The sequence below is a fragment of the Trachypithecus francoisi genome, unplaced genomic scaffold (assembly GCF_009764315.1).
Source record: "Trachypithecus francoisi isolate TF-2019V2 unplaced genomic scaffold, Tfra_2.0 Lachesis_group2, whole genome shotgun sequence".
NCBI lineage: Eukaryota > Metazoa > Chordata > Mammalia > Primates > Cercopithecidae > Trachypithecus > Trachypithecus francoisi.
In genome coordinates this window covers 89,502,486-89,529,405 of record NW_022681465.1, presented here as the reverse complement: position 1 = coordinate 89,529,405, position 26,920 = coordinate 89,502,486, and the positions used below count along the sequence as shown (strand labels likewise).

Genomic DNA, 26,920 nt, shown 5'->3' with positions numbered 1-26,920 from the left:
GAAAACTAGTAACATCTCAGCTTTCTTGTTCAGAAGTGTTCAAAAGACACACATTTCCCAACATAATTAAAAATATACTGGTTGACCATCTTTGCTTGAGCAGAATTTTTATTGCAAGCTGGAGAGCCCCACATCCCCATAGAAAACCCACCATTTAAATATCTTTGATCTTTTTAACCATCTGTCAAATTCTTTTGTTTTTCCTCTCAATGACTCCAGAATGCAATCTCTCCTGAAGAATATCCCTGGAATTAGAAATGTATTAAATTGAAATTGTTAGCATCCCCTTGCTATGAGAACAAAGCTGAAAAGCATCTAGTTATGATATGCATCTTATATAACAGATACAATGGATTTTTTAACAATGAGATTCATTTTATGCACAAAGTAAAATTTTTGGAGTTTCTTAAAAAATAGGTACTGCGTACTTTGAAATTGCATTATATAATCAATGGAAAAAAGATAAGACGTATTGCATTTCCAAAGCAGCTTTTCCCCAGGAGTTTCAAATGTGCTAATGATATGAACTCATTAATCTTCCTACTCACCTTTTAGTAGTGAAGGGTCAGATGTTATTTTCCTGATTTCACAGACAAGGACTCAGCCTCAGCCTCTGGCTGTCCAATGACAGAGAGGTGTCTAGAAATTAAAACTCTGTATCACACATACTGCTTTATCTGGGTATAAGCAGAAATCTATCTCCTTCATCTTCCAACACTATATATTGTTTTGTCTTTTGAAAAGCATACGAATTCACACACATACATATACACTTTTTTCCATGACTATAAAATATGAATTTGCAGTAGAGGTTACTCTTGTGCTGAAACAAAATTGTTTTGCAAAAATGAATAGAAGCCATTTTTACTCTCAGTTTTTCAGAAAAAAATGATAACTTGATAGTATCTAATGATGGTCATAATATTTAATAATGGGCACACTGATGCATTATGGATGAGGAAATGAATTGCTACAAAATTTTTGGAAGGTTAACTGGAAATTCATATTAAAATAAATATATTCCCATGCTTTTGCTTTGGGGATATATTCTATTCTACACAGAGAAAAGCATCAGTATGTAGCATCTGTATATACAAACATGTTAATTTCAGCATTATTATTATTTGAGACAGAGTCTCACACTGTCACCCAGGCTGGAGTGCAATGGCGTGATATCGGCTCAATGCAACCTCTGCCTCCTAGGTTCAAGCGATTCTCCTGCCTCAGCCTCCCGAGTAGCTGGGATTACAGGTGCCTGCCACTACGCCCAGCTAATTTTTGTATTTTTAGTAGAGACGGGGTTTCACTATGTTTGCCAGGCTTGTCTCGAACACCTGACCTCGTGATCCACCCACCTCGGCCTCCCAAAGTGCTGGGATGACAGGCGTGAGCCACTGTGCCCGGCCTCAGCACCGGCAAATAAACAAACCAAAAACACCTAGGAAAAATGTAAATTCCCATCAATGATTTCATGAATAAATAATTTCTAGTTTATTCATTCTGGGCAGACAATTACTTAACCTTTAAAGGAACAAATTCCTTCTGTAAGTATTTACCTGGAGGGATAGCCATGTAAAGTAAATGCAGAGTTCAAATGGAAGATAATATGAAGTTGAGTAGAAGAACGGGTGCCAGGGAGATTTGGGACTTTCTTTTAGTCAGCTTCTCTGTATGAGTATGTATTATTTCTGAAATTTGAAATAAATATCTTACAGGAAATATTTTTAAGGAATCAAATAAACAAACAAAAAAAGAAACAGGAGACTGACACAGCATGATGAAGTAGAAGCATGGGGTTTTGTAGACAGACAGATTGAGTTAATAACTGCAGAGTTTCCTCATGTAAAATAGAGATAATACCTACCTCCACACAAAGCACAAAGGACACTTGTGCTTGGCAGTCATTAGGCAGAAACCAAATGCCACTGGTATTACTGGAGGAAGAAGGTTTTCTAGGTAGGAGTGGAAAGAAACTGGGGATATAGGATGGGCAGGATGGGAAATCGATTTTCCTTAAAATCTCCAGATCAATTCACAGAATTAGAAATTTGGAACTGTGGTACCAGAATGGAGCCTGCTGAGACATACTTATGGACACAGTATATTTGAGCCACTGTTCTCTCAGTAACCCTAGAATTTCAGGCTAGCAGCTGAGAGAAACTGATGGACTCTACTTCCGAAGGTTCCATTACTTATCAGCTTTGAGAACCAAGTGGCAAATTGTTGACGTCTCTGAAATTCAAGACTCTCATTGAAAGATTTTTCAGTTTGTGACTTGGAAAAGAGGCCAGTTGTATTGCTTCTAGGGTTACAATGAAAATCAGAAAGCAGAGAAGAAAGGGAGTGGGGAATAACAGAAATGTTTCAATTGGCAAATATCCCTGTTGAGCATCAGGTAGGTAAATTACTGCTGGAAGGAATTCATTCTAACGCTGCTGGGTTCTGTCTCTTGATGGCTTACAGTTTTAGTCTCAGAAGCAGCTAACCTCAAGATAAAACACAGGGCGGAGGTAAAACCAAAGTTGTGCATAAAAAAATGCACGGGTGGTCTCAATGGAGAACTAGAAGGAACCAATCTAGAACGATTAGCCAATCAGGCTCAAGACTACTAGGAGGCAACTCAAGAATTGCCAGCGACTACCAGGAGATAGAAAGAGAAGAAAGGACCCTCCCCTAAAGCCTTCAGAGGCAGGAAGACACTGCCAAAACTTGATCAAATGTCTAGCCTCCAGAATTGTTCAAGAATACATTTCTGTTGTTACAAGCCACCAGTGTGTGATGCTTTGTTAGGGCAGCTTTAAGAAATTAATACAGATTTAAATCTAGGAGTTAAAAAAAATCTAGCTATGACCTCCTTCTTTCAGAGGTAAGCTTTAGGACTTAAAATTGGAGAGGCTGGTTATTGGTTAAGAAAATAAAGATTTCTCTATCTTATTATAGACAGGTCACGCATGTCATTATTCTAAAACTTACTCCTCAGAGGAAGTGGGAGAATAGACGTCATCTATTTATATCCCTGTCTTATCGGTTCTAGTTTGTCAAGCTCTGGCAGGGAATTTTTTCAATGCCTTAACTTACATATTTATATATTTAAATATTAAAGGTCACAAGATAAACTTGCAGCAAGAATCTGGTAATTCTCCCTAATTGAGTCTGGTGTCCTATACAGTTCTATTGACCTTCTTCTGGGCGAGCCATGGAGGTTTCCTGTCTGACGTAGTTCTGTGACAGAATGCATCTGGCTCATTTTGAAGTTCTCACCATTATTTGCAGACAGCTTTTTGTCTTTCTTTCAGCACACATTCAAAGTACTTTTTGTAAATAGTCTTGCAGAGATTTTGCTTTCCTTCAACATATTCTGCAAAATACTGTATCTTGTTCTACCTACTTATCTAGATGATAGTGTTTTAATCTTTTTTTAAACTTGAACCTCACAGGAGCATAAATACTGTGTTTTCTTTGCCTGATGCAGTATTTCTCACTATTTGCATTTAGATTTTGTCTTTGGTAGACAGAATGCATCAAGCACCATCGTGGGACTTCCTGTGTAACACATTAAATACTCTTTAGCATCCTCAGCTCAATTCATGTCTATTTTACCTGTAGCAAAAGACAATCTGGATTTAGTTAACCCATTTGCCATTTTCCACTGTAACAAATAAACAGAAAAACTGTTTATTCTCATGAAATTATCTCATATTTTGAATGACCCTTATATTTCAAATGGAGGCTGTTATTTCTGCATAATTTGTTCCTGTGATTAGTACTTTGCATTCCTTTAGTTTATCATGAAGTAATATTCCAGTTAAAGTGCAAACTATTATTTATTCCAATAGAAATACCTGCAGACACAAGCTAACATGTGATCCATGAATACAGCAGTGAAATGTAACAAATTCCTGGTTTCAACAGGGTTACCAGTCACTCTAATTCATAGGCGAAAATGCATTATTATTTACATTCTAAACCTGGAAAAATTTTCATTAGCAAATTTCTGTTTTTCCATTTATTGTATAGAATTCTGTTAGCATGCCCTTTTGCCAAATAAAATGGAACTATTATTACAAAGTATTTGAGGTAAAAAGATGTGCTGTTTGTGAGGAACAGCATTTATGCTCTTAAAAAGCAGAGCTACTTAGTAAAACTGATTTGTTTAACATCTGTTTGTGTATAATTTACAATATAACCATAATATCTAAATATTTAAAGCAATATTGGACAAAATAGTGATCAGGGACCAGAATTAATTAGGGAAGGCTTCCTTAAACAGAATTGAACCCAAGTTTGAAGGAAGTGATAAAGTAGATTGGCAGGGGGGAAAGACATCTAGGAACAAGGAGACCAGAAGTTTTAGCTTAGCTCTAATACATTAAGAAGTCTGCTCTCTGGTGACTCACCTAACCTATATGGGTCCTTGTTTCCCATTGAAAAAAATAAATTGACTAGAGTTCATGACTCCCACAGTTTAAATCTGTTGATATTCTATACAGAAGGATAGAAAGACAAAAGTGACAAAAATGATTTTATTGGAGCAGAATTTATTTATTATCCATTCTAAGTTACTTTCTTGGAGATAGAGAGAGAGATACACATTCTTGTTGGTAGGGTTTGAATATCTATTTAATAATATTATAGCTATTTTATTGCATCAACTTACCTAAGCTCTTTTTTATAGTTTCCCTTTCTCTATGGTTCTGGGTAAGGGTCAGCCACAAGATAAATGAGTGGGAGATTTGGAAGGAGGAAGGCAAAAGTGAAGCAGCTGCCATTGGAACCAGAAGGTCTATGCAGGGCACCAGGTGCTGCTGCTGATCTGCTGACCACTGACTGTCTTGGGACAGGGGCAGCCTCTGCTGACTGATCTTCTGCAGCATCTCTGAGTCCCAAGCCACTATGTGGAAAAGTTAAAGAAGACACATTTTTCAAACAAAAGTACAGGAAGCCCAAGAAAATAAAATTTAAGATAAACAATAAATAATTTTTTAGTGTGTGTCCAGGCAATATTTAGGACATAATTATACTAAAATTAGTTGTTGTTTATCTTAAATTGAAATTAAATCAGGTGTGCTTATTTTGTCTGGCAATTCCCAAAGGTGTCAACTTCTGTGGATCCACCACTCGCATTGTTGAAACTCAGGTCAGCGAGAGCTGAGTGTAGATTTCAGTTTGCTTTTGTAGGTCCTATTAATCTTCACTCTTTCCCACTTCACATTTACCTTGGCTTCTGGCTAGCTCTGCTGACCTACAGTGACTTCCAGAAGCAGGAATACGCACCTTCCATATGCTTGTTCACCAGCTCTCCAACTAGACTGTGATCCTCGGCATCAAAGCTAAAAATCAGAATTTGTGGATCTCTTTATTCCTAGCACGTATGTTAGTTTCCCAGGGCTGTTGTAACAAACTACCACAAACTGGGTGACTTAAAACAACAGTACTGGAGCCTAGAAGTCTGAAATCAAGACTGTGTGAAATCAAGTACTGGCAGAGCTGTGTTCCATCCGAAGGCTTTAGGAAATAATTTTTCTTTGCCATTCTAGCTTCCTTGGCTTGTAGGTCTGTAACTCCAATCTCTGTGTCTTCACATGGCCTTCTCCTTTATACCTCTGTCATTTCCTGTCTGTCTCTTGTAAGGATACTAGTCATTATGTTTAGGGTCTACCTTGGTAATCTAGGATGATTTCACCTCAAAATAATTAATTATATCTGCAAAATTCCATTTTGCAAATAAAATCACATCCACAGGTTCCAGGGGTTAAAACATGGAAATATCTTTTGGGGATCACCATTCAATCCACTACAGCATCTAACATAAATTTAGTCCTCAATAAATGTATGTTGATTTCATGCTTGAAATTATACTTTCTCTCCATTTGCTGAAAACTTGCTACCATTTTGGAAGGAATCTTTAACTGGAAACTTAGTTTCTACATGAATTTGCAAGTCAGGATGATCAGGGTTTTGTTTTGTTTTGTTTTGTTTTTGAGACAGGGTCTCACTCTGTTGCCCAGGCTGGAGGGCTGTGGTGCCATCTCAGCTCATTGGAACTCTGCCTCTTGGGCTCAAGTGATAACAAAGCCTCTGAGTAGCTGGCACTATAGGCACGGACCACCATGCCTCACTAATTTTTGCATTTTTGTTGTTGTTGTTGGTAGAGATGAGGTTTCACCATGTTGCCCAGGCTGGTCTCCAACTCCTGGACTCAAGCAATCCTCCCACTTCGGCCTCTCAAAGTGCTGGGATTACAGCCATGAGCTGCCTTGCCTGGCCAAGATTGTCAGTTTTGAACTTCCATTTTCTCACCTAAAAAAGAAAAAAGTTTTACATTTTTCATTTAGCTTTATGAGAAGTATGACTATAAAATAATGAGTAGTAGTAGATCATCATTCTAACTTGTATAGCCTTCTCATATTTAATTCCAGCAACTCCCTTACTGACAATGGAGTATTTCACAGATGCAGCTGTATTTTCCTCCCCACTCCCTGGCTACATATATACCTCATGTGAACTAACAGCACCTGTGGAGAGATAATTGTGGCACAACAGTCAACACATGGGGGAGAGCAGGAGGGCTCGAATGTGAAGCAACTTAGGTTGTTTCCAAGAACATCTAAAACTGAAAATCTGTCACATTTTCAGTTGTATTTACTTAATGATTTGTTAAGTAGATGGGGAGATAGGATCCCCATACTAACTTGTCCTTTCTCTCTCTTCTTTTTGTTTTGTTTTGTTTTCCATGGTTGGAGGAAATGCCCTGAATACCATGACTCTGAAATTTGAAATTGATATGCATGAATTTTTAATGCTGCTTTTTGTTCTTCTCTCTGTGTCTGCCAAACATGACAGTATATTGCATCTTTTAAAGAGTACTGAATGGAAGTGGCTCCTGTGTAGCATGCCAACTTCAAGATGGGAGATGTTGGTTTCCAAACTGGCTTTTCTACATGTTCATATGGGATGTTAAGTATGTCATTTAAATTGTTTGAGCTTTGATTTCCTCATCCGTTAATGGATAGTAATCAATACTTCATAGAGTTGGAATGAGAGATAGCAAGATACCACATGTGTAGTAGGTGCCCACTGTGTAATGACGGAAATCTCCGCCCTGTAGGTCACATATATGCAAAATTCTGCTATGCACAATTGCAATGAATGATGGAGTACCCAGTCACCGACACATTCCCAGTGTTTGAACAGAAATGCTTAATGCTACTTTGGCAGAGATTTATCAGAAATTGTTTGCAAATTTGTTTTGAAGTACAAATCTGTTACTATGGTTTTCTGGTAAAGTCTCACACTTCTGGTCTCCCTAGGTATGCAAGAATTGGAGACTTTATTTTTCTTCTCCAACCCCCAAATGTACAAGTACATCTTCACAAGTTTACTGTACCATAACCCGGGTGTTCTAACTAATCAATTATATTTTTAACTTCTCCTAGCCACAAAGGCATTGAAGGATTACTGGAAAGCACTGCTTCTTCTCTGGGAGTAAACACAATAGCACCATCTGAAGAGAATTGCCTACACTAGAGTTCCCCAAACTCTGGTTTCCCTGGGATTCTCACGCAGGTCCTCTAAGGGCCCAGCCCTCTCCTTGATTTCATGACTGCTGAGAGTCTTCTGCATTGCCTGCTGCACTGACTGACTTTCCAGACAACTCCATCTTGGTGTTCCTATTCCCACATCCTAATGCGTGAGTCCATCAGATACAAAATGACTGCTCTCGCAGGATGGCAGGGGAAGTGGTTCATGATCGTCATCCATAACATCCATGTCTCTTCACTTCACATTCTAACACAGGAAGCTGCTGACTCCCGCGGGTGGGCTAATGAATGCTGGCTAACACTGTGCCCACTCTATATGTGGATGTGGCCTTAAACTCTTTAAATCTCCTTCTCTCCGAATTCACCCATGGCTTCTCATTGCTGTCCCTTGTCCTGAAAGGTAAAGAAGGAGAAAGGTAAAGACACTTCCCGAGACACTAGGGATGGGAGTGGTGAAGAGGCAGATGAAGGGAAGGCAATGCTAAATTTGGCTTTAATATTGCCTTTTAAGGCTGGCACACAATTGGCTGAGGTCCTGAGGAAGAAGCTCCCAGTTTCTGATTTCTGCATGCTACATTGGTCCATCTAATCCTGCCGCTTCTTGGCTTCTTTTCTAAACCTCACTGGCTGTCTCAGCTTTGCTGCTATGTCAGTCCATCAGAGCACAGTAATGACTGCTAATGGGCGAGGGCATGGAAGATGACAACAACAACAAGAAAAAAATCACTCCCGATTGACAAAGCACCTTTCAAGGGCCTCAGCACATTCTGCATGAATCACCTCATTCATCTTTACCACGTCCCTGGTGAAAGAAGGGGAATTGCAATTATATAATTCTACTTTATAAAATATTCAATCACAATGCAGAAGCTGTGACTTGCCCTAGACAGTAAATTTCAGGAATAGAATCTACACATTCTGTTTGTTATTTCTGTGTATTAGGTATCTTCTTAGTGGAGACCGGAGATAGCAACTACCTCAGAGAGATTGCCATTTGGTTCTAGACCACCACAATGAAGGAAATATTGCAATGAAGCCAGCCACACATTTTTTTTTGTTTGTTTCCCAGTGCATACAAAAGTTATGTTCACACTGTACTATGGTCTAATAATGTGCAATAACATGATGTCTGAAAAACAATGTACATACCTTAATTTAAAAATACTTTATTGCTAAAAAATGTTAATGATCATCTGAAGCTTCAGTGAGTCATAATGTTTTTGCTGGTGGAGAGTCTGGTCTCAATAGCGATGACTGTTGACAAATCACCGTGGGGGTTGCTGAAGGTTGGGGTGGCTGTGGCAATCTCTTAAAATAAGACTAATGAAGTTTGCCACATCAACTGGCTCTTTCTTTCATGAAATACTTTTCTGTAGCATGTGATGCTATTTGGTTGCATTTTACCCACAGTAGAATGTCTTTCAAATTGAAGTCTATTCTCTCAAACCCTGCTGCTGCTTTATCAACTAAGTTTATGTAATATTCTAAATCCTTCATTATCATTTCAACCGTGTTCATGGCATCTTCACCGGGAATACATTCTATCTCAATAAATCACTTTCTTTGCTCATCCGTAAGAAGCATCTCCACATCTGTTAAAGTTTAATTATGAGATAGCAGCAATTCAGTCACTTCTTCAAATTCCATTTCTAATTCTAGTTCTTTTGCTATTTCTGCCACATCTACAGTTATTCCTTCACTGCAGTCTTGAATCCCTCAAAGTCATTCATGAACGTTCAAATCAATTTCTTACAAGCTCCTGTTAATGTTGATATTTTGACCTCTTTCCATGAATTGTGAATGTTCCTAATAGCATCTAGAATGATGACTCTTTTCCAGAAGGTTTTCAACTTACTTTGCTCAGATCCATCAAAGGAGCCACTATCTATGGCAGTTATATGCTTATAAAATGTACTTCTTAAATAATAACACTTGAAATTCAAAATTACTCCTTGATCCATGGGCTGCCGAATGGACATTGTGTTAGCAGGCATGAAAACAACATTAATCTCCTTGCACATCTCCATCAGAGCTCATAGGTGACCAGGTGCATTGTCAATAAGCAGTAATGTTTTGAAAGGAATCTTTTTTCTAAGAAGCGGGTCTCAACAGTGTGCTAAAAATATTCTGTAAGCTGTACTGCAAACAGATGTGCTTTCATCCAGACTTTGTGTTTCCACTTATAGAGCACAGGCATAGAAGATCTTGCATAATTCTGACGGGCCCTAGAATTTTGGAAATGGTAAATAAGCATTGACTGAAAGTCACCAGCTGTGTTAGTTCCTGGTAAGAGAGCCAACCTTTCCTTTGCAGCTTTGAAGGTAGGCATTGTAGTTCCTGAAAGAAAGTCAGCCTCTCCTTTGCAACTTTGAAGCTAGGCATTGACTTCTCCAGCTAGGAAAGTTGTAGATATTTCTTCCAATAGAAGACTGTTTTCTCCACATTGAAAATCCATCAATATTATTGATGAATATTTAACAAATATTTATTGATTGCTGCCATTACAGGCAGCTGCATTAGAATGTTCAAACCAATCATTAGAGGAAATATTTTGGTGCCCAGAGGATACAGTAAGTAGGCATACTCCTTGGGTCAGAAAAGCACTTAGGAAAGCACTTAGAATAATTCCCATACTTCTAGATCATTATTTGTGTGCTCCAACATCTACAAATGAGTTTCACAAACCCTGCCACCAAATTATGTGCAGACATGAATATGGGAAGAGTGTTTGCAACTTTATTTTACATTCTTCCATGTTTCCATAATTTCCAAAGGTTAGGAACCACATTCTTAGGATGTTGTCTTTATAAATGTTATTCTTATCTGGCCATGTTGGCTGTTATTTATGCACCAAAGCTTTTCAAGAAGTAGTGGTAAGTAGCTTGGGGATGAGGTAGAGATTTGGGTCACTAGATGCAGCTACTGACAATAGCAATAAGAATATGGCATGGCATGATAGCATAGGAGGAGAAGAATAAATTTAAAAAGCAGATCTAATAACTTTAAAACATTCTACTCTGGCACATTTCAGAGAGTGGTAAGTGGCCTTCCATATCACAATAGCTCATCAAGGTGTCACTGTCAGCCAGTACTGAAGAGTCACATATGTTCACAACTATGGCAGTTTCATCTAGAAAACATAAGATTCTATTTTCTATCCTCTTTGTATTGCACATTTTGGAAACAGTTTACCCCAAAATAGTAATAACAATAAAAGTTGTGATGCTTAAAGGGGAAAACACCAACAGTCTGGAGTGTTTCTATACTTTTAGCAACACATTTTATTCTAAATCTAACCCTTGGGACAATGGGTATGCCTGAATTCAAAAGCTTGGTGACCTGAATAGTTTAGTGTGGTTAATAATATAGGTAAAAGTAACAGTTCAGGAATTTTCTTTATTTTTTTTTCTATGTTTCAATGATAGCAACATATTGAACATCTCATGTGTGGTGTTCTTGTTTGAAAATCATTGACTCATCTTATCATCTTTAAACACATTTGCAATTTGCTTGTTAGCTATGATACCCTCTATTATATGCTTTTCCCTCCTCTTCCCAATTGAGTTATTCCAATGTGATTATAGCCACATGGTCTTTTTCAGCGTGGCATAAGTTGGTTCTTTATCATCAGAGTCAAGTCGTGTTTTGTTAAGGGAGGAAGGACATAAGAGGTAGGTGAGTTAAGACTGGAAAACAAGGCAGGGTGGTTTCAAGGTTAGCTAGGTTTTCTTGTTCCTTAAATACAGGCATATTCATTTTGTTGTGCTTCACTTTATTGTGCTTCACAGATACTCTATTTTTACAAATTGAGGGTTTGTGGCAACCCTGCATCAGGCAAGTCTATCAGCATTATTTTCCCAATAGTATGTGCTCTTGTTGTGTCTTTGTGTCACATTTCTGTAATCCTATAAATATTTCAAATGTCTTCTTTATTATAATATGTTTTATGGTGATCTGTGATCAGTGATCTTGGATGTTACTATTATGTTTTGGGGCACCACAAACTGTGCCCATATATGATGGAGAATTTACTTGATATATGTTGTATATGTTCTGACAGCTCCACTGATCAGCCATTCCCCCATCTCTCTCCCTCTTCTCCAGCCTCCCTATTCCCTGATACACAGCAATACTGAAATTAAGCTAATTAATAATGTTACAATGGCCTCTCAGTGTTCAAACGAAAGGAAGCGCCACAAATCAACACCTAGAAGTGATTAAGTTTAGTGAGAAAATCATGTTGAAGCCAAGATAGGTTGAAAGCTAGATCTTTTGTGTCGAACAGCCAAGTTGTGAAAGCAAAGGAAAAATCTTTGAAGGAAATTTAAAATGCTACTCCAGTGGACACATGACGCGAAGAAAGCAAGACAGACTCATTGCTGATATGGAGAAAGTTTTAGTAGATAGAGGATTAAGCCAACCCCAGTATTTCCTTAAGCCCAAGCCTAATCTAGAGCAAAGCTCTAACCCTCTTTAATCCACGAAGGCTTCAATCAGGAAGCTGCAAAAGAAAAGTTTGAAGGTAGCAGAGTTTCGTTCATGAGGTTAAAGTAAATAACCCATCCCTATAACATAAAAGTACAAGACAAAGCAGCAAGAATTGATATAGAAGCTGCAACAAATTGTCTAGATCTACCTAAGGCAACTGATGAAGGTAGCTACACTAAACAATAATATTACCTGGGATTAGAAGAAACTTCTGAGATTTTATAAACATAGTGAAAGAATTGGAATTGTCTGGATCTACACTATGGAATGAGAAAAATACACAGTCAACTGAATCGTGAAACCTATATAATTTATAAATATAATGTAGCATGATTCTTTAATTGTCTTTTGATTTTATTTGAAGCTAAAGTAATTTGTGGCTTGCCCTGGAGTTCCTTCTTCACCTCTCATCCAGATTTGGCTTTGTCTGCCCTTCTACTTTTGGAACAGCCACTTCCTCTAACCAGGCCCATGTTGCTTCCACCAGGGATGCTGAACCTGCAATTGTCTAAAGGTGAGAATTATTATAATTTTGTAGTTTTTGTTATTTGCATTTCTAAGATCTAGAAAATGTCCAGATTTGCTGCATGCCAAAATGTAAGGTCTCTCTACCTTATAATGTACTGTCTTCCAACTGCAAACTGACGTTATCCAGGGAATGGTTTCATTCAACTTGTGTGGCCTTGGATATTCTCTGTTTCTATGAGCACCCTGAAAGTTTTGGTTTTGGGTAGGAGAATAGCTTTCTAGATGAATGCAACTTAAAAGTCTTCTCTTTGATGGGAAGAAGTTATAGTTCACATTTCTTCTCTGGCTGTGACCATTTCTGGCCACTTTTGTGAAGACTATTTAGTTAGTCAGTGTAAGATAGGTTATGCTGCAGTAATTAATATCTCTCAATCTTCAAAGACTTAAGACAACAAAGGTATTTCTTACTCGTGCTATATGTCCAATGAACAGGAGCAGAGATACTCCATTTATGGTAGTCATTGAAGTCTCAAGACTTATGAAAGCCCTGTCTTCACATATCTTTTCTGGATATATTCATAGAGTTCTCACAATTCACTGGCTAAAGCAAGTCACATGATTGCACTCAAATTCAAAGAGGGTGGGCGTTGAAGTCCTACCACATTCTAGGAAGTAAGAGGGCTAGAAGATTTGTGAACAGTCTTAAAGACCAACACAGCTTTATATACAGATTTTCTGATTCTCATTTCGGTTACTCATAGATTTTTAATATTTTGGATTATTTTCTAGATATGAAAGGTTGCTAGATAATTGATTTTTTGATAATTGTGCTTTGCTCAAGAATGTCCTGGAGAGATATCATCTTTGTTAAAAGATGTCCTTTAAACATATATCAACTGGACACTATAACTATTTAGGCTCTAACTTCAGTTGACAGTGTGTCACCAACTGTGAATGACCTTTCCCCTTCAACTTTCTCCACATGGAAAAAGAGATCAGTGGTGGCTCCCTTTCTTTCCCGAGCCTGCCTAAGAACTTGACATCTTAGAGATTTTATTTCTTGCTTCGTAAAGGTTTTCTAATCTTGTAAGTTGAATCTTTTTAAAGGAGTCCAGTTATTTGTGGAAATAATTGGAGACTTGGGAGACTTTTCTAATTATAAGACTAAATGAACAGTTTCAAGAGGCTATATGGAGGCTGATCAAAGAGCAGGAGGAGGTGATGGCCCTATCCAACATGGGTGTGGGCAATAAGGTGTGCATTGCCTGAAGAGAATGTAAAAACAATGATAAACCCACTGAAATGCTGTCAACTTTTTATTTCCATGGCACACTGGCAAATCAAAAAGATGTCAGCGATAAAATACTCCTCTGGGTCAGAGCCTCCCCAACCTTCCCCATATGTCACTGACTTAACTATCAACCTCAGTAACATTAGTGCTTAAAATCTTTTGTTTTAAGAGGAAAAAATCTGTCACACAATTGTATATAGGATTAATTGCATACTCATGTCACAAAACGTGACATAATGGGGAATCACATTTCTAGTTTAACAAAGGTTTGAACTCACACATGCCCAAGACCATGGAAAGAAATTAAAATGGAAGGTGAATCCTAGCATATTATCAAAACTCAATAGGGCTATACCAGAAAACAGAAGATTTAAAGACTCAAGCCAACAGAGATGAACTCTGGAGAAGTTGTCTTTTACCTTCTTATATCTATCTCTTCTTCTTTCTCCTTGGACATATTAAGCAGTTTTAAAAAGTCCTAGTTTGCTAACTCCAATAGCTAGATCATCTGTCTATCTGCTTTTACTGTCTTTTGCTTCCTGTTTATTAACGGTCGTATGGTTTTACTTCTAGGAATATCCGATAATTTTAGTTTTCTCTCTGCATGTTGTATTTAAACAAATATCAGTGGCCCTAGATAATTTTATCTTCCACTTGAAAAGATCCTCTCTTCATTCTGAGAGTCATTTAAGGTGAGGAGGAGAAAGGATTAACTCCTCAATTCTATCAGAGACCGAGTGTGATTCCAGTTGAGCTGTAGTTTTATTAAGACTCAGCCAACTTCCAATCTACCCTGTTCTTAGGGCATGGCCCTCCTGAACTTCTATGTGAAAGTCTGATGGGTCTTTGTCTCCTCAGTCCCGAAAGGCTATAGAAGCTTTGTTCATGCCCTTCAGAGATTATTTTGCTTAGCTCCTGCCCCACATGGCTTTAAATATTTCTTAAATGTCTTGAAGAGAAGACTGACCATATATTTTCTAAGCACTACCGACTTTGGGAGTTGTATTCTGTTTTTCAGAAGTTTGTGTCCTGGCCTCCCATCTTTTCGCGCAACCTCAGGATTCAGCAAATGTCCCATGGAGAAAACTGGAAGCGCTCTAGAGCTTCCATTGCTTCACGCTAGCCCAGCACTAAAAGCTTTGCTGGTTTTTCTTTTCTATCCCCACAGCAGAGGTTCTCTGGCTGGGCCATATCTGATCATTAGCCTAAGGACAAAATAGACAAAACCTTCTGGGAGACACTCGATGATCAGCTTTCCTTAAAAAGGTTCTCCTCTCTCTGGAATTTTAGTTCATTTAGTCTTCACTGCTTCCACATCATTCAATTACTTTCAAAATACTCTATTTATAATGTATCCAGCTTTTTCTGGCTGTTACAGCAGGACCATTGACCTGCCTATTCTAATAGCAAGATGGAATTTAAGTACAGTATGTTAAAAAGCAAAAGTAGGTGTGACTTTTGCTCTGAAGCCTCAGTGACAGGAATGACATTTGCTAGTATCCGGCTATTAGTCCTTGCTTCCTAAAGATCTTAGAAAATAAATTGTGCCTGTGCCCACATTTATCTAAAATATTCTTTAACTATTTTCAATAGGAGTACTTAATCACTAAAATATTTTTTAAATTCCTGGAAATGGAATAAATAACAACAATGGGCTTAATTAGAGTAAATAAAAAGATGTTTAATTGTCTGAACAAATATACTTTGACAAACAAAACCTATATAGAAGAAAATAAATGTAGCCTTCAGTTGAAGTTACTGAGTTAAGGAGCACTCTCACTCAGGCAGAATTCATTACTCTTCTAAAGACGAATGAAGTTTTATGAATTTTAGAGTCACAAAGAAAATGGCTCAGTGCTCTCCCACCCAGAAGCATCTTACCTGAAAAGCAGTTATGGAACTTTCCAGGCAGAGAGCAGAGGCAAAACTGAGAACGACATAACCAGGCCCAGTAGACAATGAACTAATTTCTCGAGGAATTGGAGGAAATAGAAAAGAAAGTTGTGATTTTAAAAATAATAATTTTAGGTTTGTGTGTGTGTGTGTGTGTTTTTAATAGAGACAGGGTTTCACCATGTTGGCCAGGCTGGTTTCAAACTTCTGACCTCAAGTGATCTGCACACCTCCGCCTCCCAAAGTGCTAGGATTATAGGCATAAGCCACCGCTCCCGAAATTTTAGATTCTTAATAGGATTTATGTAGAAAATTGGTGGTGATATGAAAGTGATTGGGCCACTCCCTAGAGGAACAGCAGAACATGTGGGAGGCAGAGCTAAGCAGCATGGGTATTTTGATAAGCAGATTCAGTATCTCAATAGCTTGAATTTCTTTTAAACTTGGTAGTTAATATATTTTAAATTGTCAAATAGCACTGAAAATTTTGAGATTTTATGCATAGTAAGATTCATCTTACAGAGCATAAGACCTATTATTTTAGTTAATATAGAAATTAATCTTATGATATTAATTTTGCAGATGACCAATGGGTAAAATAGAACAAACTACAAGATTTCTATAAAAAATAAGCCACAGTTCCACTGGTTTATTTCAATTTTATTTGAGTTTTTTAATCTTCTTAACATGTTGTCACACTTTTAATCTACCATACAAAAATTTTAATTACTTGTTGTTTGGTTAATAGAAAACACCTGTTTTATTGTGTCTACTTAGTGCTGCCAACTTAGAGGGCCAATGTATTCAGTAAAGATAACACCAACCAAAAACTCATGAGCAATTCTTCCCTCACTAGAGTTTAATGAGAGTAAGATCAGTCAATTTAGTCAGAATATTTTCTTCTTTTATTTTAACCAGTGTTTTGATATATTCAAATTCATGGTAACAGATCACACTATTAAGAAGCCAAAAATAAAGGTGAAAACAATAACCAAGGTAAATTCCTGTTGAAAAAGAGATGATGGTTCAGTAATTTCACCTTGGAAAGAAAGTGAAATGAATTAACTGCTCTGTTTACGTAACTGGAAAAACATTTACTTCTTGAGCACTCTCCTCTTTAAATATGACAAAGAGGTTTATAAAAAAGACTCATTAACTGACTGCATCGTGTATGAAACATGTTCTCATCTCTCCCCACAGGATAATGGCCACACAATCTAGAATTGCAAAAAGTGATAAAGTAAGGTAGATATGTGATTAAGAATCAACAGCTTCATAATTTATTCTCAGCATAATAGTGGAGATAGAAGTTCTGATCATTTGTTTAGTAAGTGAAGAGGTTGTCACCCAAAATACATTATTGTGTAGGGCAATACACTCTAAAGTGGAGTCTGTGTGTGACCACGTGGGGCTGCATTTGGAGAGGGGGAAAAAAGAGAACAGTCCGGGTGATTATGATATATCCCAAACAGTAATCCCCACTTAGGAACCACTATTCCAAGATACGTTTGTTGTCATTTTAATATCTAAGGATTTAAAAAAAAAAATCTACTAGCCTGTTATTTCCAACCCCAATTCCTGGTGACATCTATATTTTTCTATATTCCATATATCTCTCAAAATTTCAAAATTCTTTACTTTTTTCATAAGCAGTGTTTCTTCTCTTCCACTTCATTGAAAGATCCAGAGTGAATGATGAGATAAATGGACTGATTGCCTGTGCTGGTGGGTGAGGGTGGAGAGGGTAGCTTGGGGAATGACTTGTATTTAGTCGTGCAATAGAAGACTTTTGGCCATGCCTGGTTCACTGCCTAATCTTCAGGGCCTTGGGCAATGTTGGGCATATAAAAGTCACTCAATAATTATTTATTGGATAAATGAATGAACCTTCAGATTCTAAGGCAGGGAAAACATTACTCTCTGAAATAGAATGCATAGATAGAACATAAACTAACTATATTCTCTGTTTCAGGCTCTTTTTCTTGTCTGTGTGCTTCCGATGATAATTATAAATTACAAATGTAGTTGTTGTGACAATTTTGGCAGAGCTCACTGATAAACCTAGGGAAATCTCCTGAAATTTAATCAGAGACTCCCATTCTGAAATATTACCAATAGAAGAAGAAAACAATCTGATTGTTTTATGTAAATGCAAATTGTGTGATATTGGCACTTTGTTATGATTGGTAAAGAATTCTGGACATGCTTGTATTCATTCCCAGGATACTAAGAGCCTATTCTGTGCCTGGCTATGCAAAGCACGGTATTACAAACATTTATGATATAGATCAAGCCCGCACCTCATGGAGCTCAGTCTGGTGAGGGAAATGAACATTAAGCAAATAATCACAAAGTAAATATACAATTTTAAATTGGAAAAATATGCTACAAAAGAAAAAAACTTACTTAACAGAGGAAATCATAATGTCAGAAAGGTAAAGGATCATGGTACCTTTGAAACTGATGGGGGTCATTGTGGTTGGAGGATGTGGACCTAGGACAAGAGAGAAAAGAGATGCAAAAGGAGAACTGGGTAGCCAACGTCCTGTCAAAACGAGGGTTCAACAAATATGGAAAGAGTATTAGGTGCAAGGCCACGACACCCCCAGCCACTGATCCTGAGATTGATTGGGTACTTCTTCCTGAGAGAAACCCAAAGGAGATAAAAGAATGAAAACAAATTTAGGGAAGGAACACTTTATTAATTAACAAGATATAGTCAGGGAACTGTTTTGCCCAGGGAAATTGAATTCTGCTGACTTAGAACTTAAGCAGATGAAAAAGCCTCACTGTGTATGTTTACCCTTAAAGGACAAGTTTTTAATTTTGCAGATTTTGCCAATTCAATAAAAGAAAAAAATACAGTAAAACCAGAGAGAAGAAAACAGAAATGGAGTAGAGAACATTAATCTACTTTGAGGAGGATGACATCCAAGCGTGGGAAGGGTTCTAATCGTTTCTTTAAAAATCAGCCTTCTTCCTTTATCACCATGTTTCTATGAACTCAATCTGCAAGCAGCCAGGACAGAAGAGATCAAATGTATGATTGGGGAAAGGGAAGTACCTGTTTTCAGGTGTATTACCCCATTTGTATGATTTTCTCCATGGTTTTGATAACATCTTAAAATATCTGAAAAATGCGTGGAACAGTAATTGTGAGAAGACACAGTAGGTGAATTGGAAAATTATTCTCATGATTAGCAACAAATACTAAGAAGGAGGAAAACGATTATTTAGACATGAAGCTGTCCCATGTAGAATAATTTACAATGTCCTTCTCCACATTTTGTCACGTCTATTTGTTTGAGTCTATAAGGTGCTTATTAAAATGTTGTCTATCTTGGCACACACATCAGAGGGGTCCAGGTAGAACCTAGAAATGTAGTTACCCAAATTAGGTGATGGTCAGCTTAAAAATCACTTTAAATGGCATGCTGATACAGTGACTAAGTCAATGTTTGTGTGTGGCCTTATCCATCTCTTATCATATTTACCCAGTGTGATATTGGGGGAAAGATGAATGCCATCCTAGTCATACTCCTCTTCATCAATATTAGTTCTGATTACTTCAATTCAATTTCTTAATGATTTGATGTTTAATGTTTAAAGTCTAATGGCTTATCAGCTATTGAAAATAATAACATGGCTACTAATTAAAAATGCTTTAAAATATACCAGTGATTTTTATTTCTTTAAAACAATAGCTATTAAACTCTAGATAAATACAATTGGAAATTATTACCCAACAGAAACTCCATGCCTGATCTCCAACTGACAGGAGTAGGACTTTATCAGAATGTCTCAGAGGGAGAGACAGAGATTCTGCTCCCTCCATCTTGTTAGCCCCTGCTGAGCCAGAACGTGATTTGAAACAGAAATGGAAGGAAAAGCAGTTCTTGCAATGCCACAGAGACAGAGTGCTCTACCCCATCAGACCATAAGTTGGACGTTCCACGGCGTCACAAAAACTAATTTATACTAAAATTAGTACTTACTCTTCCTTTCTTATTTTCCCAGGAGGATTATTGTGAATAGGCTTGCCTTCTAGACCACTCAGAATTTGTATGTTGACAAAATATTTCTCCTTTTGACATGTAAGGAGATATAAAATGTATGAAAACTCACATCATATTATTTGACGGGACATTCCATTTTGTCAGTTTATATTTTATACTTCATTATTTTAGGGGTAAACATCTATAAAAACAGGTTCTAGATTGTCAGTAGGGTTTGGTTCCTGCTTACAGTTTTCTTAACAGCATTCCTGTTGTTGTATAGCTTTAAAATTAGATGAGAACAAAAATTTCACTCTGAAGCCAGAACAACATGGAACCTGTATTTTGGATTAAATTGCTTAAAAGAATAATTCCCACTTTCTTTTTTTCTGATGATTATGTTTTGGGGCTACTCCTGTCTTGTCCTCTGAGGCCACCAAGCCATGCACATCTAATCCAATAAAACGAGAATGAGAACATGAGACTCTCCAAAGACTCCAGGTGTCTTAAGGCACTGAAAATATGGACATGATGTTTTCATATAATTCTACACAGTTATTATTACAAAGTGATTTGTTTTAACTTTAAATTAGGGAAAAATGTGTATATAATTTAGTTTTAAAATAATATATGTTAAAAATAATTTAAATAATAAATTAAATTGAATCCTTAAAAGAATAATTGTAGATTTGGAAGAAAAAAGCTTTATCCAAGACTGTGGATACTTTAAGGAGTCTGTTAGCTTACTTTCCCTTTACTTTCAATTTTCAATTGTTGGAAACTATACTGGATATCCACCACTAAAACACAATCAGCATTTGCTTAGATTAAAAGTTCCTAAGGCCTTTAGCTTTGATTTCGGTTTTGCAATATGCTGTAACTGCCAGGACAGTGACCCCTGGTGAAGACAAAGGTTTGAGTATCAGATCGCTTGATATGATTAAGCACATTCCTGTTTCATTCCACAGATACCAATAGTAAGTCAGACATGAAACTCCCTTTTGATGCCTATCACTAGGCTATGACTCGCTGCCCAACTTAACCTCTTGGTGACTCCAGTTCCTTATTTGTAGGTGGAGATAAACAGGTCTGCTTTGAGGATTGAATACAACAATACATGTAAAGCATGCATTATTTACTTGATACCCAGCCTGGCACATATGAAGGATTACTAAATAAATTGTTTACATGAACATTATTACTACCTAATTGTTTTTAATTCAGGAAAATATAGAAGGTACAACATCAGAACATGCTTCTGTAGTAGTACTTTTTCCTCTAGTTCAGTACCCTGTCAACCACCACATGAAGTGGTGTAGCAAGACATAATTGAAACACTATTGTAATGAAAGGAACACTAGACATGCAGTCAGAAATCTGGGCTCAATTTCTGAAATGCATGTAGCATTTACCATATGCCAGGTACTGCTGTGAGTATTTAACATATATTAACCTAAGTTGTCGTAACAATCCAGTAAGGCAGGTGCTGTTATTACCCTCATTTTCTGATTAGGAAGCTGATACAAAAGAAGTTAAGTAACTTGCTTCAAATCATACATATTTGGCAAGCTGTGGAGCCAGAATTTGAACCCAGACAGGCAGCTTCCAGTCCATGCTTCATAACCTTTGAACTCTGTGAGCTTCAGTTTTCCCAATGGCACAATGAGAATAATAATCCTACAGTCATCTCACGGGGTCATTGCAAGAATTTAATATGATAGTAAATCTAAACTGCACTGGAACTGAAAAAGACTGTACAAATATAAAGGATGATTGTTATTAAGATTCTTAACCAAAGTGCATCACTATCCGTATAGACAATGAGACAGGGTGTAATACCACGAAAGATGTGATGTTATAAGCATTCCAGGTGCCAAATGCCAACAAAAATATTTTTCCCGGTGAACCTCAATATCTCAATGTTATTACCTGAAAGAGAAATTGAAATAATTTATCATTTTTTGAAAGTACTATTTGAACACTTAAAATTGTTTACTCTGTAACCTTTAGAGTTAATATTTTTTCGGAATGTCTAAGGAAGCGCTTCTTTTTTTTTTTTTTTTTTTTTTGAGACGGAGTCTTGCTCTGTCACCCAGGCTGGAGTGCAGTGGCGCGATCTCGGCTCACTGCAAGCTCCGCCTCCCGGGTTTACGCCATTCTCCTGCCTCAGCCTCCCGAGTAGCTGGGACTACAGGCGCCCGCCATCTCGCCCGGCTAATTTTTTGTATTTTTTTAGTAGAGACGGGGTTTCACCGTGTTAGCCAGGATGGTCTCTATCTCCTGACCTCGTGATCCACCCGTCTCGGCCTCCCAAAGTGCTGGGATTACAGGCTTGAGCCACCGCGCCCGGCCGGAAGCGCTTCTTACATGTTCAGAAATGACTGTAGCAGGGCATGTTTAAATGGGCATGTAAATGTAAGTCCTGTCCTGTGAATGACAAACTCACAGAGTGAATTCATTTTGCGTTTTGGGTCAGTGTAATGACCTATTGATTTTTAGAAAAGAAAGAAAAAGCGACATTCACAACCTTTGCTCTTTAATTTCTGAACAGAATTGTGGTCTAAATGGAAGAATGATGTTGTTTATCTATTAGTACCTTTCAGAGACAGGGCTAAGCCTTCTCCTAATTACTTGTGCATAATTGGTGCTCAGTAAACATTTTTGGATTAAAAGCTTAACGCTCTACGGATAGTTCCGGCTCCGTTAGACAGATTCACATCACATTCCTAATCAAGCCTCCACTAGGCAATAGGCAAAAAAATAGCGACTCTAAGCCTTTGTATCATTCAAAGTTGTAAAGTTATATTGTAAGACATCAATGGACATCAGCATGCAGCAGTTTTTAAAATTATATAAGAAGTCTCAATGTACTGTGAAGTGTATACACAGAATTAAAAACCATTACCTCAACTGGGCTTGAAATTGCTTCCAGCAAACAATGAATATTAAATTAAATAATGGTTGCATTGCCTCTTAGAATTTATAAATGCGTGGGACTTTGCTTTGGGTAGACCATGTTTTTTAAAAAAAAGAGAGAGGAAAAGAAAGAAGGACAGGGAGGAAGAAAAGTAAAACATGTAACCATGTTGGAAATAAAATTTCCCCCATATATTGTTGGTAAATGTCATTGTACCAAACAAACACATTGATAAAAACATTGTTGACCTCCAAATTGCATTACAAAAATCATGCTTTTCAAAATAGTTTTGTAAAAATTTATGAAAATCTTATTAAAGATGTTAGTTATGAAGAATTGGGTAGTTGTTCATTTGAGTCTCCACCTCTTTTCTATTATTTTGATTATATATATATATATATATACACACACACACACACACATATATATATTTCTATAGAATTTCTAGGGCGCACTTTATTCAGGCTTTCCAAGGTTATATGTAAAAAAATGGTTAAACATGAACTAAATAAATCATATGCCCAAATCGTTGAACAATGTAGTCATCATATCTTCTATAAGTGTAGTATCAAAATTAAGGTATAATTGTAGAACTCTTCTACTTCAGTGCTCTAAATATAAAGTTAACTTCATTTTGAAACACAACTTTTGATGAAAAATTCTAAAAGATTTATATAGCTCATTCAAAAATTCAAATATGCCTATGAAAACTTCTTTATTCCTTAGTGAAACATTTGTTAGCCATGATGCGTTTATGGACTTATGAATCATTTTGCTTGCAGTTTCCTTGGGATAGTCTAGTCAGATGAATTTGGCACCCACACAGTGATCTGGTGCGTTGCTAGTCAAATGCTGTCCATGAACCTGTGCCTCCTGTCTGTGAATCCTTTGCTAACACATTGCAACAAGATAATCAAGAAGCTTAACCAGAATCTAAGCCAACTATACCAGTAGACTGACACTCCTTTTTAAATAGCATACATTTTTCAGTAAAGCAACCAATGTGTTCATTTATATTCTGGACCAAGTTCTTTCATTGCCTTGGGGATCAGTGACAGGTTATGGACTGGCTACTTTGAGTAGCATTTTCTAGCATGTTTTGAATACTCCAATGTGATGCTCAAAATCTTGGGTTCAGGAGGCCGGCAGACCTGAGTTTGAATCCTGGCCTAACAACTTGGTAGTCAACGACCTAAAAGAAAGAATTGTGTGCCTATCAGAAACAGCAGGCAAGGTAAAATGAACAGGTTAGAGGAAAGAGCCTAGTGTTTGATGTCAGAACATCTTGAATGAGCCATGGTCATAATTTTTTTAGGCTGCTTACCTTAAGGTACATGTCTTAAATGAGAAAATATGCATCAATTATACACACACACACACAAACACACACACACACAGCATAGTGCCTGGCGCAGATAAAGTGCTCAGAGTATTTTGTTTATTTGCTCATTATTAATTGTGTGACACAGTAGAGTGGTTTCCTAGACTGTTTTTTTATACAGATATATATTTGTTACTCTGGAATCTGGTGATCGAAATATTTTAGTCAATATTTGCATTGATATCTTATTGCTTTTCATCACTAATTTTACTAGCCTTATCAACTCATTAATAAATAAGAGAATTCCCCAAAGTCCTGCCAACCCTAAAATACTTTTAGAGTCACATCAATATTTTTTAAATCGTGGATAAATCCAGTTAATCCCAATATGACTCATGACCTGTCTGTGTAGCTACTGACATTTTTGTAGCATTTAATCACTTGGCTGGCATAGTTCTAAGTAAAGATGGTAAAAATAAAATCTGAATGGAAGAGCAAGCATTGATTTGAGGTTTACTCTTCTCTGTTTACCTACCTACCTCATAAACCAGGTTCTGAGTAGGCAAGTCAGTAAAGGAAGACCCTCGCTAGTTCCTGTCTCCCAAACTCATTTTTTTTTAACTTTTATTTTCGTTTCGGGGGTACATGTGCAGGTTTGTTACACAGGTAAACTCACGTCATGGGGGTTTTTTGAACAGATTACTCCATCACCCAGGAATTAAGCCAATAGCCCAGTTATAACCCAGATATAAATGTTGGGTTTTCTTTGAACCCAATAGTTACCTTTTCTGCCCCTCTCCCTCCTCCCACCCTCCAGTGTCTGTTGTTTCCTTCTTTGTGTTTGTAAGTTCTCATCATTTAGCTCCCACTTGTAAGTAACAATATGCAGTATTTGGTTTTCTGTTCCTGTATGAGTTTGCTGAGGATAACAGCCTCCAGCTCCATCCATGTTCCCACAGAAGACATGATCTTGTTCTTTCTTATGGCTGCATGGTATTCTATGGTGTATATGTACCACACTTTCTTTATCCAATGTGTCATTAATGGGTATTTAGATTGACTCCCTGTCTTTGCTATCGTTAGCAGTGCTGCAATAAACATTCTTGGGCATGTGTCTTTGTGGCAGAGTCATTTATATGGAAACTTATGAAACAGCAATAATAATTCATTATCAAGTCTATACAGCAACAATCAGGCTCATGGGTATGTTTAAAAGATGCATGAAAATGAGTAACTTATGTCTATTAGTACAAACACATCTCTTTAAAAAGTGCATTAATATAATTTATGCAAGTTCTTGTTGCACCTTGCACACGTTCTTCTTGCTCCATGATTATACACACAATCATGTATGTGCTATTGTTGCTGAGCTAAGTCAAACTTACCTAGTTCCTTTTTATGTTTCTTCTTCTAACTATTACCACCTCCTAACTATCTTGTCCTGTCTCCAAGATTATCGCCCTCCAATTTATCCTCCCTAAGGCTGCCGGAATGAATTTTCTAAACTGCTCATCAGATCATGTCACTTTTCATTAGAATCCTTCAGTGGCTGCCCATTGCCTTAGGATAAAATTCAAACTCCTTAGCACGATCTGGTTCCTGCCTGTTTCCCTGGCCTCATTTGATATTATTCTCTTGCTCAGTCTAACTAAACTACAGTATTTGCAACTCTTGATCTGTTCCAGGCTCTCTCAGTGCTCCTCCCTTAGCCAAAAATATCCTCCACTTTCTCCACATAATATCTGGCGAATTCTTACTGTATAGTTAGTTACCTAATCCAGAGGCCTTCCCTACTGATCTTCTCAAGCTAAGGCTCCTGTGTTACCAGCTCTTACCTCTCAGGTGACTTGAAATCCTGTAATAAAATGATCAGTATTCATCTTTAAACCTCCCATTAAACTGTGAGCTCCCCAAGGGCATGAAGAGTTTTCCTCTTTGACTTTCTATTTTCAATGCCTATAACAGACCTGGCACATAGCAGGTGTTCAATCGATGAGAAATTAACACATATTCAAAGTGCTGAGCTAAATTGCACAACTGCACATCTGAAAAATACCCTAGCAAAACGTAACATATTCCATCTCTGGAATCCTTAACTTTCAATGCCTAAAATAGCCAATATTTATTCATCCACAATTCCAGGTGGTTTTAATGTGCAGGAAGCAGAGTCACCGTAGTACTTATCACCAGCCCAGGGCAGTTTCTTTGCTACATCCTTACCCTGCATCTTAAATAGTGTTCAGATCAGCTTGGTTTCCTGGCTGTATTGTTTTATATCAGGAAGTACATATGCATCATGTGTGGGCAGGACCCATAAATAGTCTGCATTATTAAATAACCCTTTACATTAAAGAAAATATTGCATTCTTTTTTAAAGGCCATACAAATAAAAATAGTGATCTAGTTTTTAGGCACTTAAAGTTGTCCAGTTAGTTGCATTAGGGTTTTTCAGTGACTCAGATTGGGAGTTTTAGTTTTAACTGTTAGCTTAATAGTATCAGTGTTTCCATGGTCACAGCTTGACTTTGAGGTGAATACCTGGCCTAAGTAGTTAACTGAATAGTGCCATTTGCTGCTCCCACCTCCCCACTCATGAGGCACTGACTGGACCAGCAGCACTTGAGACTAGACATGGTACAGATGGTGCCTGTCTAAGTCCCTTTCTGACAGTCAGGACATCACGGCCACAAATATACAGAAAAACTACAACTCAGAGTTTAGACACCAAAGGGGAAGCAGGAACTGTTCAATCCTTTGTGTTATAGGCAGTCACGTAATGGAACTCTTGAGAACACGGGGTTCTGTGATGATAGAAGTTAGTGGTTGGATAGGCACAAGGGCTCTGCCCACCACTGGCTGTTATGCAGCATCTGAGTGTGCTCCCGAACAGGCTGCACATTCTACTCTTCTATGCATCTGTGGCTTTAAAGACCAGATATTTGAACCAGAGGCAGCTTTGTCCTTAAAGAGACATATGAGTGTTTTCCAGGTGAAGAATGAGGTGAA

General features: G+C 37.4%; 1 pseudogene; it reads right to left on the bottom strand.

The window, feature by feature from the left end:
* Window positions 1–12,429: 12,429 nt before the first annotated feature.
* The window catches only part of LOC117066062, a 35,496-nt pseudogene continuing 21,005 nt past the window's right edge, over window positions 12,430–26,920 (bottom strand).